This window comes from Pseudophryne corroboree, chromosome 4, assembly GCF_028390025.1.
Source record: "Pseudophryne corroboree isolate aPseCor3 chromosome 4, aPseCor3.hap2, whole genome shotgun sequence".
NCBI classification, from domain to species: Eukaryota; Metazoa; Chordata; class Amphibia; order Anura; family Myobatrachidae; genus Pseudophryne; species Pseudophryne corroboree.
The window spans coordinates 50,703,278-50,718,814 of NC_086447.1; the positions used below are offsets into that span (position 1 = coordinate 50,703,278).

Genomic DNA, 15,537 nt, shown 5'->3' on the forward strand with positions numbered 1-15,537 from the left:
CAGTCGGGCACACATAGCGGCCAGTGACAGAACTACAAGCCTAGAAGAGCAGAGCGGGAGCTGACTGCATCGCCAGGCCCCCCTTCCAAAATGTACTTTGGGGCCCAGCAATGTAGTGCACCTCATCCGGGCAGGAGTCCAATCATTGTTCAACGATCAGTTTTTCCGGAGATATTACTTTTTGAGACTTTGATTTAAAAAAATTCCATGCGATTTCTGTTTATTATTAATATCAATATTATATATAAATAATAATAAAATACTAGCAGAAGCCGGTTACAAAAAAAAGTCAGACAATACAATTTTCTTTTTCTATCTTTGTTTTTCCTGTAAAAATATTGTCTGTTCAGTCGGTATCACCATTCGTAAATAATGACACCAGTACAGTATGTAGGCTGGGAATTGCCTACTGGGTTCCTAATCGCTAAAACGTGGGGGTGGGTTACATGAAAGCCGCAATGGTAGATATTAGCAGGATGAGGTCATGCCTTCTACAGTAACCAAAATACTTATTTTGTCAAATCCTAAACTCTCCGCCTTCAGTAATGTATCTCCAGATGTTTCCCCGTCTGAAGTTATTTAAGGAATAATATTTACACAGGGGGGTACGTATTGGAAGGGCACAGGCGCCCAGTGCAATCTGCCAGACCATACTGTTCTAACCCATTTCCTCCCAGGTGCCCGTTGGTTTGTGTGTCTTTTTCAGCTGCACGTTTCATCTGTCAGTCATTAGCATTCCACAGATGTTAAGGACATTTAAAAAAAAAAAAAAAAAAACTCTTAAGTCCTGGGAAGAGGAGAGAAAGGGACTATTCACTCCCAGCACTTTCTCCCCTGTGCAGGCTCTCAGCCCGACCAGAGACAGATTTCTAGAGAGAGCGCGGCCGCTGCTGTACCGTCTCATCTCTCCGGTCGCTGTCAAGGCGGCTGCGGGATGGCTGCAACTTTTTAAGTCCAAAACTTTTTGGGAAACAGCAGCACAGTCCATCTTATATCTATCTGCCTCCACTTTTGCCTCCAGTTGTACTGTCCTTGATGTGATATACTGTGTATACTGCATATGAAAGCTCTGGGCTATGAGCTGTGATTGGTAACCAGAGGGAATTCTGCAAGCTGCACAGAAGTGAGGTAAGTCGCCTTCATCGGGACTGTCCGTAGATGCAGCTGTCACATGGCATAGTGTACGGTCAGTGTAGTATTAGTGACTCAGGGGTGACTAAGGAGTCACACTCAGGGGTGAAAGAGAAAACAACGCCTTGTTGGAGCAACACAGAAACTTCTTCTTCCACCTAACGCAACGTTTTCTCTCATTCTTTCCTGCCGCGTAGAGTACTATGAAGTCTCATTTTGCCTTCCATAGATCTCCATTGTAATGGCTCCACTCATTGATTTTTAATTCATTTATTTTTTACAATCATGCTCCAAGATCTTTTCATAGGCTATAAAAAAACGTGCATTAAGGGGGAGCTGTATCAAACCCTGGAGAGAGGTAAAGTGGAGAGAGATAAAGTACTAACCAATTTTTCAAAAGCAGCCGGTGAGCTGATTGGTTGGAACTGTGGGAGTCATTCAGAGTGGATCGCTCGCTAGCTACTTTTAGCAGCCGTGCAAACGCATAGGCGCCGCCCACGGGGGAGTGTATTTTCGCTTTGCAAGTGGGCAAACGCCTGTGCAGTCGCGCGGCAGCAAACACATTTTGTGCAGAACAAGACCAGCCCTGTAGTTACTTATTCTGTGCGATGATTGCTGCGACGAGTGACACGGTAATGACGTCAGATACCCGCCCAGCAAACGCCCGGCCACGCCTGCGTTTTTCCAAACACTCCCAGAAAACGGTCAGTTGACACCCAGAAACTCCCACTTCCTGTCAATCTCTTTGCGTTCGGCTGTGCGAATGGAAGCGTTGCTAGAACCTGTGCAAAACCAAAAGCTCTTTGTAGTCGTACGACGTGCGTGCGCATTGCGGTGCATACGCATGCGCAGATTAGCCCCGTTCTGCCATAGTCGCTGCGCTGCGGAAATCCATAGCGAGCTATCAACTCGGAATGACCCCCTTTATCTCTCTTTGCTTTACTACTCTCCAAGGTTTGACACACCTCACCCAAAATGCATTGAGTTGCTTGTTATTTTGTTTTTTGTTTTTTTTTACAGAAAGTTGTAGTTTTAGCACTTTTGTGTTTGTTTAGAAATCGTGAAGGATATAAAAGTTTGTAGCAGACGCTGAGCCAGTACAGTGAGGTGTTTACAGATGAGCGCGGCGGCTGTTTATGGATGTTTGCGATGCTGTAATCTTACTTAGCTATAATGCGGTTTCTGAGAACGATTGTGGACACGTTTTCTGGAAGGAAATGTACAGTGTGTCGTTACTAACTGGCTGCACGGGATGAAAGAGCCACTTATCATGGTATACAGAGTGATTTGACTAGCGGCAAAAAAACTACTACACTATTCCGGAACTTACTCTGTTTAGATTCATCTATAGCTCTTATAATTAATGTATGAGAGGCAAGAAATACAAGCAGATAGTTTTCTCTCTACCAAAGTGTAAGTGCCAGGCGGAAAGTGGATGGGATTGGGATGTGTGCGGATTGGGGGCGGGTTTATGTATTTTGTCCTAGTTTGGCCAGGAGAAACGTTGGGAGTTATGTATTTATACTGTATATTAGCAACTGTATAAAAAGTGCACAAATGTGTAGAGAACAGTCCTGGTACTTTCCCTTTGTCTGTCATTACAGTGCAAGCGCCATCAATTATTTTCCCATACAATTTAGCAGCTGACGGAGTCATGTCGGCGTCTCATGTGGGCTGCTTCTTTCAGTTCTGGTTTACAGTAGCTGTGGTTTTAAGAATATTCCTTGTCCACTTCCTGCAGCGGTATCTCTGCTTTATATGTTACGTGAACCAGCGTACATCTACATGGCATGTAGAGTGCTGGAGGACTCACTTGTGGCATATTAATGGTTAATAATTATGATTAAAAAAAAGTACAGCCTTTCCCTGGTGTATACTGACAGTGTCAGTGCAAAGACACAAGCACCTGTCCTGACCTAGATGTGGCGGTCCCCGTCGTGTCACGGGTAGGGGAGATGATAACAGCAAACACTTATTTTCAGGTAAAACTTCCAAAATCCAGAGAATTATACCTGACACTGACTACCACTAATGGCAGACATGCATTTGGACGACGGGGACAAAAAGTCGACGTGTAAAGGTAGACAGTTCAAAAAGTCGACACGGTCAAAAGGCCGACAGGACATTGGTTGACACATGGTAGACACAAGTTTTGTTTTGTTTTTTCAACTTTTTCAAACTTTGCCATCCGTGTAGACTATGGTTGGCAACGGTAACCTGTGCCGAGCAGTAGCGGCAGCGGAGCGCGGCACCTTGCCCGAAGCACGGTGAGCGAGGCGAGCCGTGCGAGGGGACGTAGTACACTAATGGGGCTTGTTTGTGGCAGAAAAGTGACAAAACACCCACCCAAAAAACCACAACGGCATCCCGCCAGCCAGTGTGCTGGCATCAGAGCGAGCACAATAAGTCCCCTTGCAGGCTGTCGTAGACACCAATGAGGAATACCCCTGTGCGCCGGGATCCTGACTGCCGGCAAATAACTGCATCCGAACAGAGCAGTGCAGGACAGCATATGGTATTACAGAGCAGTGCAGGACAGCATATTGTATTACAGAGCAATGCAGGACAGCATATTGTATTACAGAGCAATGCAGGACAGCATATTGTATTACAGAGCAATGCAGGACAGCATATGGTATTACAGAGCAGTGCAGGACAGCATATTGTATTACAGAGCAGTGCAGGACAGCATATGGTATTACAGAGCAGTGCAGGACAGCATATGGTATTACAGAGCAGTGCAGCACAGCATATGGTATTACAGAGCAGTGCAGGGCAGCATATGGTATTACAGAGCAGTGCAGGACAGCATATGGTATTACAGAGCAGTGCAGGACAGCATATTGTATTACAGAGCAATGCAGGACAGCATATTGTATTACAGAGCAATGCAGGACAGCATATGGTATTACAGAGCAGTGCAGGACAGCATATTGTATTACAGAGCAGTGCAGGACAGCATATGGTATTACAGAGCAATGCAGGACAGCATATGGTATTACAGAGCAATGCAGGACAGCATATGGTATTACAGAGCAGTGCAGCACAGCATATGGTATTACAGAGCAGTGCAGGGCAGCATATGGTATTACAGAGCCGTGCAGCACAGTATATTGTATTACAGAGCAATGCAGCACAGCATATGGTATTACAGAGCAATGCAGGACAGCATATGGTATTACAGAGCAGTGCAGCACAGTATTTGGTATTACAGAGCCGTGCAGCACAGTATTTGGTATTACAGAGCAGTGCAGCACAGTATTTGGTATTATAGAGCAGTGCGGAACAGCATATGATATTACAGAGCAGTGCAGCACAGCATATGGTATTACAGAGCAGTGCAGGACAGCATATGGTATGCAGGGCAATGCATACCTCAGAACTTTTGATTTCTACAAAGAGGGACACACGCGCGGCGAAGCCGCGCATGCTCTCGAAAAGGGGTGTGGCCGATAGGAAAGGGGTGTGGCTTCACGGAGGACCCGCGCTCGCTAGCCACGCCCTGTTTTCATCACTGAGGGGGCATGCCCAGCGCTCTGTGAGCTGCTGGCATGCTCCCTCTCCCTCTAACTCCAGTGAATAGATGCTGTGTGCATGCGCACAGCATCTATTCACCGCTGCTCTGCTAAGCAGGGCAGCGAGAGACAGAGCCTCCCAACTGCCCCCCAAACCCCCCCCCCCCCCCCACTGCGGTACCCTGCTTTCCGCGGGTGGGACAGCGGGACAGTTCCCAAAAAACGGGACTGTCCCGCAAAAATCGGGACAGTTGGGTGGTATGCAATGCAGTACAGCATATGGTATTACAGAGCAATGCAGGACAGCATATGGTATTACAGAGCAATGCAGTACAGCATATGGTATTACAGAGCAGTGCAGGGCAGCATATGGTATTACAGAGCAGTGCAGCACAGCATATGGTATTACAGAGCAGTGCAGGGCAGCATATGGTATTACAGAGCAGTGCAGCACAGCATATGGTATTACAGAGCAGTGCAGGGCAGCATATGGTATTACAGAGCCGTGCAGCACAGCATATGGTATTACAGAGCAGTGCAGGGCAGCATATGGTATTACAAAGCCGTGCAGCACAGCATATGGTATTACAGAGCAGTGCAGCACAGCATATGGTATTACAGAGCAGTGCAGGGCAGCATATGGTATTACAGAGCAATGCAGGACAGCATATAGTATTAAAGAGCAATGCAGGACAGCATATGGTATTACAGAGCAGTGCAGCACAGCATATGGTATTACAGAGCAGTGCAGGGCAGCATATGGTATTACAGAGCCGTGCAGCACAGCATATGGTATTACAGCGCAGTGCAGGGCAGCATATGTTATTACAGAGCAGTGCAGGGCAGCATGTGGTATTACAGAGCAGTGCAGCACAGCATATGATATAACAGAGCAGTGCAGCACAGCATATGATATAACAGAGCAGTGCAGAGCAGCATATGGTATTACAGAGCAATGCAGGACAGCATATAGTATTACAGAGCAATGCAGGACAGCATATGGTATTACAGAGCAGTGCAGCACAGCATATGGTATTACAGAGCAGTGCAGCACAGCATATGATATTACAGAGCAGTGCAGGGCAGCATATGGTATTACAGAGCAGTGCAGCACAGCATATGGTATTACAGAGCAGTGCAGGGCAGCATATGGTATTACAGAGCCGTGCAGCACAGCATATGGTATTACAGAGCAGTGCAGCACAGCATATGGTATTACAGAGCAGTGCAGTGCAGCATATGGTATTACAGAGCAGTGCAGGGCAGCATATGGTATTACAGAGCCGTGCAGCACAGCATATGGTATTACAGAGCAGTGCAGGGCAGCATATGGTATTACAGAGCAGTGCAGCACAGCATATGATATTACAGAGCAGTGCAGGGCAGCATATGGTATTACAGAGCAGTGCAGCACAGCATATGGTATTACAGAGCAGTGCAGGGCAGCATATGGTATTACAGAGCCGTGCAGCACAGCATATGGTATTACAGAGCAGTGCAGCACAGCATATGGTATTACAGAGCAGTGCAGTGCAGCATATGGTATTACAGAGCAGTGCAGGGCAGCATATGGTATTACAGAGCCGTGCAGCACAGCATATGGTATTACAGAGCAGTGCAGGGCAGCATATGTATGATATCAAAGCACTGACGCAAAACAACAGTCATTATACTGAAAATGGCAGATGGTGGAGAGATCAGGGGAATCTCCCTCCCTGGTAAATGTAATATACTGGGCTGGTGGATGCAGGATATAAGGCTCTGCACATTCTGGATGTTTATGGTCTCACACGTTCCACCGCTATAACCAATCACACACTATTCCAGGCAAAGCATGAACGTCCCAGGAGATGGTTTCCTTCCATCTACCTAACAGCTGTCATGGAATTGCGGTTCTCAGCTGTTGTTGATGTGTAATTTCTGACATGCTCACATGATGGTACTTGTAGTTCCACAACAGCTGCAGGGCCCTGAGTTGCAGACAACTGAGTAGTCACAGCTCCAAACCTAACACAGAATGTAATAAATGCACAGACAGACACAGCAGCGTTTGTAAGCACAGATTCCTATGTCCATATGTTTTCCTAATCATGTGTGTAGTGACATAAGGCACATGCTATCAGCATTCAGAGATTTCCTCCATACATGAACTTCTATTATCCAAGACCCTTTGTCGTCCCTTTGTATTCCCCCTTCCCCCTTCCCTTACAGGTATATTACATAAACAGAGCGTGTATACAGATTACAGGAGGTTCCATGATATCAGTGTGATGTCAGCTCAGTACTTGTCACCAGGCAATAAATCCGGCTTTAGCACATGCTAAAATATTCATTTTATTTGGGATTCTGTCAAAGTACTCAATGTAGATGTTATTTTTCCACTATGAGCAGACTGATGATAAAACCATGACTATAAATCCGGCAGTGTACACTTATGGAGCTCTTTAAATGGACTCTGACCTCTTACCTTGTATTTTACTATTATAAGTAGGGGATTACTTTATAAACTAACACTGTAGTTTCTGTCATAGTGCTAGGAGGTTTCCTGGCAGAGCTCAGCATTTAGTACAGTTCCATTGTTTGCTCCCTCTACAGAGAATCCCTTTGTCTCCTCCAGGAGTTCTGTTGTCACTCTGGGGGCCGTATTTATAACAAGTCACATTGTTTATGTAGATGTGACAAATAATTTTGGTCTAAATTTGCAATATGAAAACATACATTTTCACATGAATGTAGCACTGTACTCGTACCGGGAAACGGGCTCCGACAAGAGCCTGTCCCAGTGAAGATCTGTTAGCAGAGTGATAGCATACACTATTATTTTGTTTCCGGGTTCCATGCTTCTGCGCGCACTGTGCATGAGCGGCTGTCGTCTGGTGCATGCTTTATTGGGTGGCGCTGAAGAACGATCTGTAGGCTATTATAGGCTAACGCCTTCTTTAGAAGGCAGTAGCCACCTAAGCCTAAACCATAGTTACCTGATGCGGGAGGCTCCCACTTCAGTCATAAATCTCTTGCTGTCCTGCTTTGTAGGTCACATCTCCCGGATTATTCAGATTCTGCCTGGTGGTGACACTAAGGAGTTTCTTTGCAAGAACAGTGATTTGCTGTAGCTGCTCAGGAGTCACTGCTGACAGCTCTCATTAACCCCCCTTGTGGGAACCCCTGACAGGAGAGAGAGAGAGACAACAGCACATGATCACACATAGGACCTCTTATCTGTGCTGGTGTGCACTCATCTATAGCATGCTACTGCTGCTGCTTCTAGTGAGCTGTTAGGGTAAGAATTGTTGTCAGTAATCTTTCTGTAGTTAAACACAGTTGTTTAATTAGAGTATCTAGTGTCTGTAATGATTTGGTTAATGCTGTAATGGTATGGAAAACAGCACATCCAATAAATATAGGTAGTGCCTACAAGATGCAGACGTCCAGTGTTCGCAATAAAATAACATCTAATACACCAAAATCATAATTTACTTATATGTTTATTGTTTAGGGATGAATTCACACAAGGTCAAATTGCATTTGGAATTTATTGCATAAACGTCACATTTATCATGTATATTGTGCTGAGTGAGAAGAAAAGAAATATCACAGCGAATACATACTGCAAACAAGAAACCACGTATTGCAGACAGCGGTGTTAATATCAATACTTGCAAAACTTCACAAAATATATTGAACTAATGTTATATAGATGCAACAACAAGCATTTAAGCATAGACACACCCATTTGTGGAACTAGACACGCCCTTTGGGCAGAGTATGACACGCCCCCCTCAGCGGTGCGCAGCACATTCTACTGTAATCTCCCTGATTCTAGTTTTCAAAAGTATGCAAGTATGGTCTAAACTTACTAAATCCAACAACACAGCAGCCCCCACAGAAACCTTGTCAGAAATGGAGGGACCACTGTAAATAATGGAGATACCTGCTGCAGTCCCTCCTTGTTAAATCCTGGGGATTACAATGTGCTATTATCATGTGGTTGCAATGTGCTATAATCATGTAGCCTTACAGTAGACAATTATATGTCCTAGAGTCGGTACTATTATCATGCAGTTTTAGGGACCACCAGTATCAGAGAAGCCTTGACGGGGCCTAGTGGTTTAAGCATATCTTTGCAAATATATGTAACTAAGATCACTGAATTTTCTACTACCACGTCTTGTTCAAATCTTATTGCTAATAGCCCTCGGTGTGCTGGGAAAAATCTGTTTTGTGTGCTTAATCCTGGGTATATACAATATTGGCAGGCAAAAAATAAACAACACAGGTGTTTTTGGGGGGATATCCCACAAATATTCTTTAATACGTATGACCCTTAATTAGTAATGTATGGGCTCAGCTTCTAGGAAATCGAGCCCACCCGAATTTCCAGTTTCTGGGGAAACCTGAGCCCTGGCTCTGATTTTCCTGCCAGGCTCGGATTCCAAAATGAGGCAAAACGTCATCTTCCCAGCATCGGATCACGCATGTTTTGGATTCCCTCCCGCAGTGATTCAGGTGCAATTTCACACACTAGAGACTGCTAGGGCAGCAAATTATCATTGATATCAGTCTGCTGGTGCACACAGCCCACAGCTCCTAATAATACAGGGCAGTGTTTCATTAACCATCAGGCATTAACCCCTTTATTGGTGCACAGTGCACACTGGTGCTGAGCATGTGACTTCCTGCAGTGCAGCTTAGAGCTCCTAATACAGGGGCAGCATTAACCCTTGGTGCACACTGATGTTTTTTGTCACTGTCCACAGTGCAGCCCAGAACTCCTAATACAGGGCAGCATTAACCATTTATTGGTACACAGTGTACACTGGTGCTGAGCATGTAACTGCCCGCAGTGCAGCCCAGAGCTCCTAATACAGGGGCAGCATTAACCCTTGGTGAGGGGGATATTTGTGTAATATCTGACGCTGATGGGGAAAATTATGTTCATGATGTTGTTTTTGTAAGTCACCCACCAGGGGCAGCAGTACTTTTGGTAAAAAGACCAAAACAGCCACCTCTTGACCAAAACTGCCACCTCTTGGCTGTGGGATTATTTTTACCCAAATCCTGGCAATGTTTGTGAAGGCATCTGCTCTATTTGTGAGGCCAAAGTTAGTAGAGGTAGGCACGTTAACCATCAAGACACCTCCTCCATGTTACATCATTTGTGGAGAGTTCATGAAATTTATTTTACAAAATGATAATTAGTATTTAACACTCATCAACAATCTCCTCATTAGTGATCGGAGGTAGTCATTCCAAAAATCTGGATTGTGGGGACCCAAACAAACCAAGCACTTCAGCCACAAAAGTGCCAGTCCCTGTCGCTGAGGTGCTTGGTTTGTTAAACTGCACATGTCCTTTTAATATCCAACATAAAATTGGGTGGGAGAGCCTAAGGACAATGCCATCTTGCACCACTTTTATTTTCATATTTATTTATATTTGTATTTATGGGGGGTGTTGGGAACATTTTTATTGGTTATAGTGCTAATACATTATTAATTTGCAACACATTTCTAAACAGATATACATGCCGTGTGTTTGTGCCGCTGCTCTGTTGTTTAGTTTAGCCAGTCAGTCTGATGCCCAAATTACATGATTTTAGCCGTTTTTAGCATTTAAAAAAAAAAAATACAGATCCAAAACCAAAATATTTGAGGGTTTTTTTTTTGTTTTTTTCCCCTTCAAATTAACCAAAATACAAAATTACTACAGATCCAAAACCAAAACCAACACACGTGGGTCAGCGCACATCTCTACCATTAATGAGCTGTGATAAGATTTGTCGGAGAACAGATATAGGCGGTATGTGCGTTCTCTAAACTCTCCGGTGCAAGTTTCCCGTTATCATGTTCACAAGCGATTGCCTACACAAGCACAATTCCTATGCTTTTCACAGATTTTCACAGATTTGCGAGGGAAAAGCACTAACCTCACAATATCATACCTCCCAACTTTGTCCTGGCTCAAGGAGGGACACACGCGCGGCGCTCCCAAAAAAGGGGCATGCCCTGTGCAAAAGGGGGCGTGGCTTCGAGGGGGACCCTCTGTCGCAAGCCACGCCCCCGTTTTCATCACTGAGGAGGTATGCCCAGCGCTCTGTGAGCCGCTGGCATGCCCCCTCTCCTCCTGTCTCCACTGAATAGATGCTGTGCGCATGCGCACAGCGTCTATTCACCGCTGCTCTGCTAAGCAGGGCAGCGAGAGACAGAGCCTCCCAACTGCCCCTCCCACCACGGGACACTGCAGCCGTTTTTTGGGGACTGTCCCGCGAAAATCGGGACAGTTGGGAGGTATGCAATATTGTTTTTGACACCAGAAAAATATACACATGCTTACAACAGTACTTATGAAAAGGTGAAAAACAGGTTGCACCTCTGAAAGTGGAGAAGCATATTATACATCATAAAATTTTGCCCGGAAATCTCCTATATAATTGCCCAGATCTGTGACTCTGTGACTGTGTGGATAACGCTGGGCGTGGCTAGGAGCTCTCATTGGGTTAGCAGCAGGTCTATCGGGTGGTCTTCAGTTTGCCGGCTGTCGGGATCCCGGCGCACAGTGTACCGGCACCGGAATCCCGACAGCTGGCATACCGACACTTTATCTCCCGCTTGGGGGTCCACGACCCCCCCTGGAGGGAGAATAAATAGCGTGGCCGCAGCGTGGCAAGCGCAGCGAGCCCGCAAGGGGCTCATTTGCGCTCGCCATGCTGTTGGTATGCCAGCGCCGGTATGCTGGTCACCGGGAGCCCGGCCGCCGGCATACAATACTACACCCGGTCTATCACACCCAGTCCACAGCTGATTGAGCGAGAAACGCCCTCCCACACAGGTTACATCCAATGGGAGGTTCTGTCCTTTGGCTGCTGTGTGTTCTCGGAGCAGGATTAACGATGGGGCTGATGGAGCTGCAGCTCCAGCCCCACACCCCAAAATAGGTCCCCTGCATCTGCAGCATCATACCCTCCAACAATTTACACATAAACATCGCTTCAAATTCAAAAAGGGGGCGTGGCCACGGGTACAGTGGCGTGGCCACGCCCCTTTTCCTATACTTTCAATGGAAGCTTGGAGAGCCAAAAATTGGTACATACCATAAAAAAAGGGACTGTACCTGCCAAAAAGGTGCAGCTGGAGGGTATGCCACTGCATCTGCAGCAAGTCTCTGTGCTGAAGATAGGGGGGGAAACAATCCTTTTACTGCAGCGTCCTATGGGGGTCATTCTGACCTGATCGCTCGCTGCAGTTCATCGCAGCACAGCGTTCAGGTCAGAACTGCACATGCGCCTGCAACGCATTGCGCCGGCACATGGCTGACAGACGACTGCTGTCATTGCCTAACGATCACCTCTGCCTGATTGACAGGCAGAGGCGGTCACTGGGTGGGAGGGGGCGGCACGGCAGCGTTTGGCTACCGTTTTGTGGGCGAGGTCCGGCCAACGCAGGCATGGCAGGACCGTGAGGTGGGCGGGCTGCAGCGGCTGTGTGATGTCACACGGAGCCGCTGCAACTCGGGCAGCGACGAGTAACTCCCGGCCAGCCGCAGGATCTGCACTGGCTGGGAGTTACTCTTCAAGTACAAAAGCTTCGCCGCTGTGCGATGCTTTTGTACTTGTGCGGGGGGGGGGGGGGAGGGGCTTTCTGACTTATGGGCGGACTAGCCCTGTGCTGGGCATCCCCCCACATGTCAGTGTAAGTTTAGCACAGCTACGATCAGGTAGGAATGACCACCAATGTCCTGCTGCCAGTCCGCCAGCCCCCTCCGGCATCAACAATCCCCACTCCCTAGCCGCAGCTCAGGTGGAACAAAAGCTGCTGCGGCCACCGGCATAGATGTGTATGAAAGCGGCGCAGCGGAAGGCTTTCATAGCCCTCCCTGCGCCGCATACTCTCTGAGCCCCGGAGCCTCCTCTGCGCGTGATGTCACAGAAGTGCCTCCCAGCCACAGCCGCGCCCAGATCCCCAGAGGCCCTGACTCCGCAACACAGCCCCTGGGCTGCCGGCCTGGAAGCCCCGAGATGGCTAATGTAACGGATAGAGTGGTTGATATCGCGGAGGGTAATGTCTGGACGCTGAATAAATGTAAAAGGTGACAGTGCTGTGCAGTGCAGTGGGTGTGCAGTGTCACTGACACAGCACAGCACTCTCACCTTTTACATTGATTCAGCCAGTTAGTCAGTTCTGCCAGCCAGTCACTATTGTTAGCGCCGGTGTCCCAACGCGCCGCATTACAGGGAAGTAGACGCACTAAATAAACTACAGCTCCCAGCAGCCCTTAGTGCAGGAGCATTCCGGCCCTGCTTGGCTGCTGTGTGAGTCCTTCCCCACTCGCAGTACCTCCGGGACCCATCCGCAGCACCCCCACACACCCCCTCCAGCACCCGCAGTGGCTCCGGACCCTCTCCAACACCCGCAGCATCCCCGCACCCACCCCTCCCCCACACGCCGCACCACCGCACCAGCCCAACCCGCCATCCCCCGCAACCGCTCCTCCCATACCTGTGTTGGCTCCGGACCCCCACCCACGTCACTCCCCCAACCACAGCACCTACTAGGTGATTCATCAGGCCCTGCGTCCACTGTTCACGCCGTTGCAAGGGGCTTCGACCCCTTAACCATCGCATGCCCTTTGTCCTTGCAATATTTAACCACTCGCAGAATTATGATTGGAGGTAATACTCCATATAATAGAAATATTGCATGCCACAAGGGCGTGCAAGGGTTAAGGGGACGTAGCCCCTTACGACGGTGTGAAGAGCGCCCGTAGGGCGCGATGAATCACCTAGTCTCAGAATAAATAGCAGAACATCAGGTAAGCACTTCCACAACAACAGAACATTATAGCAAAGTTTCTGACAAGAAATGAAACACAAAAAGGAAATGATATTTCCCCCACCCAATTCCTCATATTACATGACAGTGGTGCTCAGTGAGATGTAAGTGACACAGGCTGGCAGAAAGAGATAACTGTATATACTGTATGTACTACTGTAGCACAGGCTGGCAGAGTAAAGTATATACTGTATGTGTCACAGGCTGGCAGAGTGAGATATATACTGTATGTGTCACAGGCTGGCAGAGTGAGATATATACTGTATGCGGCACAGGCTAGCAGAGTGAGATATATACTGTATGCAGCACAGGCTGGCAGAGTGAGATATATACTGTATGTGGCACAGGCTGGCAGAGTGAGATATATACTGTATGCAGCACAGGCTGGCAGAGTGAGATATATACTGTATGTGGCACAGGCTGGCAGAGTGAAATATATACTGTATGTGGCACAGGCTGGCAGAGTGAGATATATACTGTATGCAGCACAGGCTGGCAGAGTGAGATATATACTGTATGTGGCAAAGACTTGCAAAATTAGATTTTTACTGTATGAGGCACAGGCAGGCAGAGTGAGATATATACTGTATGTGGCACAGGCTGGCAAAGTGAGATATAAACTGTATGTGGTACAGAGTGAGATATATACTGTATGTGGCACAGAGTGAGATATATACTGTATGTGGCACAGGTTGGCAAAGTGAGATATATACTGTATGTGGTACAGAGTGAGATATATACTGTATGTGGCACAGAGTGAGGTATATACCATGTGTGGCATAGGCTCGCAGAGATATTTACTGTAAGTGGCATAGAGTGAGATATATACTGTATGCAGCACAGAGTGAGATATATACTTTATGCGGCACAGAGTGAGATATATACTGTATGCAGCACAGAGTGAGATATATACTGTATGCGGCACAGAGTGAGATATATACTGTATGCGGCACAGAGTGATATATATACTGTATGCGGCACAGAGTGAGATATATACTGTATGCGGCTCAGAGTGAGATATATACTGTATGCGGCTCAGAGTGAGATATATACTGTATGCGGCTCAGCTATATACTGTATGCGGCACAGAGTGAGATATATACTGTATGCGGCACAGAGTGAGATATATACTGTATGCGGCACAGAGAGAGATATATACTCCGTGCGGCACAGAGTGAGATATATACTGTATGTGTTTGAACCCAGCAGTAAACTGATAGCTTACACTATGACTTTATTTACCTTTCGCTGGGGCTGACTCTAAATGGAGCCAATGTCCCGGAAAGAGACTCTTTCTAATTTCTCATTGCCATGAATTGCAGCGATAAGAAATGATAGTTATCGGGGGAAGATTGCGGGTGATGATAAATAAGTTACCATGTGAGAAGGGAGGTTTTCTAACAGAGCAGGCAGAGTATGAGTGATAACTTTGTAGACTTGTTTTCTGCACTGATTGGTTGATTCATACAATGGGGAGGGGCCAGTGAAGCTGAGTCATATGCCTGCAGACACATTTAGTGACCCCTGTTAAATGTCCTACCCCTACAGCTCTCTGTAAGGTGGCAGGCAGATAATACATTGCATTTATCAGGCTACCACTGATCTAGAGGTTTTCTTACCTTCATGGCTCTTATCTGGTAAATAGGTCATTTGTGGAAATTTAGTCGTCCTTTAAAAACATGTTTGGTTTTATCTTAGCACATTTCATAGGTTGGAGCGTACTGTGCCTGACCCATGACATCTTCCTGCAGCAATCCTGAAACCCTGCACCCCGCACAGTGCCAGCAGTACAACTACATCAATCATTTCTGGGGTACCGTAAATCTCCTACAATGAAAACATTGTTTAACACATAGCAAATCTGTTCTCACGTGTGGTCTGGTCACGAAGGTATTACATAGCGCCCACTGAGGAAGGTGTTAGGAGAATTACAATAATGTACCACATGACCTCTGTCCCAGTCCATTTCCCCTTTTCTCTATCGTCCTAGTGGATGCTGGGGTTCCTGAAAGGACCATGGGGAATAGCGGCTCCGCAGGAGACAGGGCACAAAAAGTAAAGCT

The 15,537-nt window shown here is 46.9% G+C and overlaps 1 protein-coding gene across 1 annotated transcript in view; it reads left to right on the forward strand.

Moving 5' to 3' along the window:
• Window positions 1–674: 674 nt before the first annotated feature.
• LOC134908846 (uncharacterized) overlaps window positions 675–15,537 on the forward strand; it is a 121,912-nt gene continuing 107,049 nt past the window's right edge. Inside the window, exon 1 of the mRNA XM_063915026.1 lies at window positions 675–1,128. The gene's annotated coding sequence lies outside the window, so the exon portion shown is untranslated. The remainder of the gene's footprint in view (window positions 1,129–15,537) is intronic.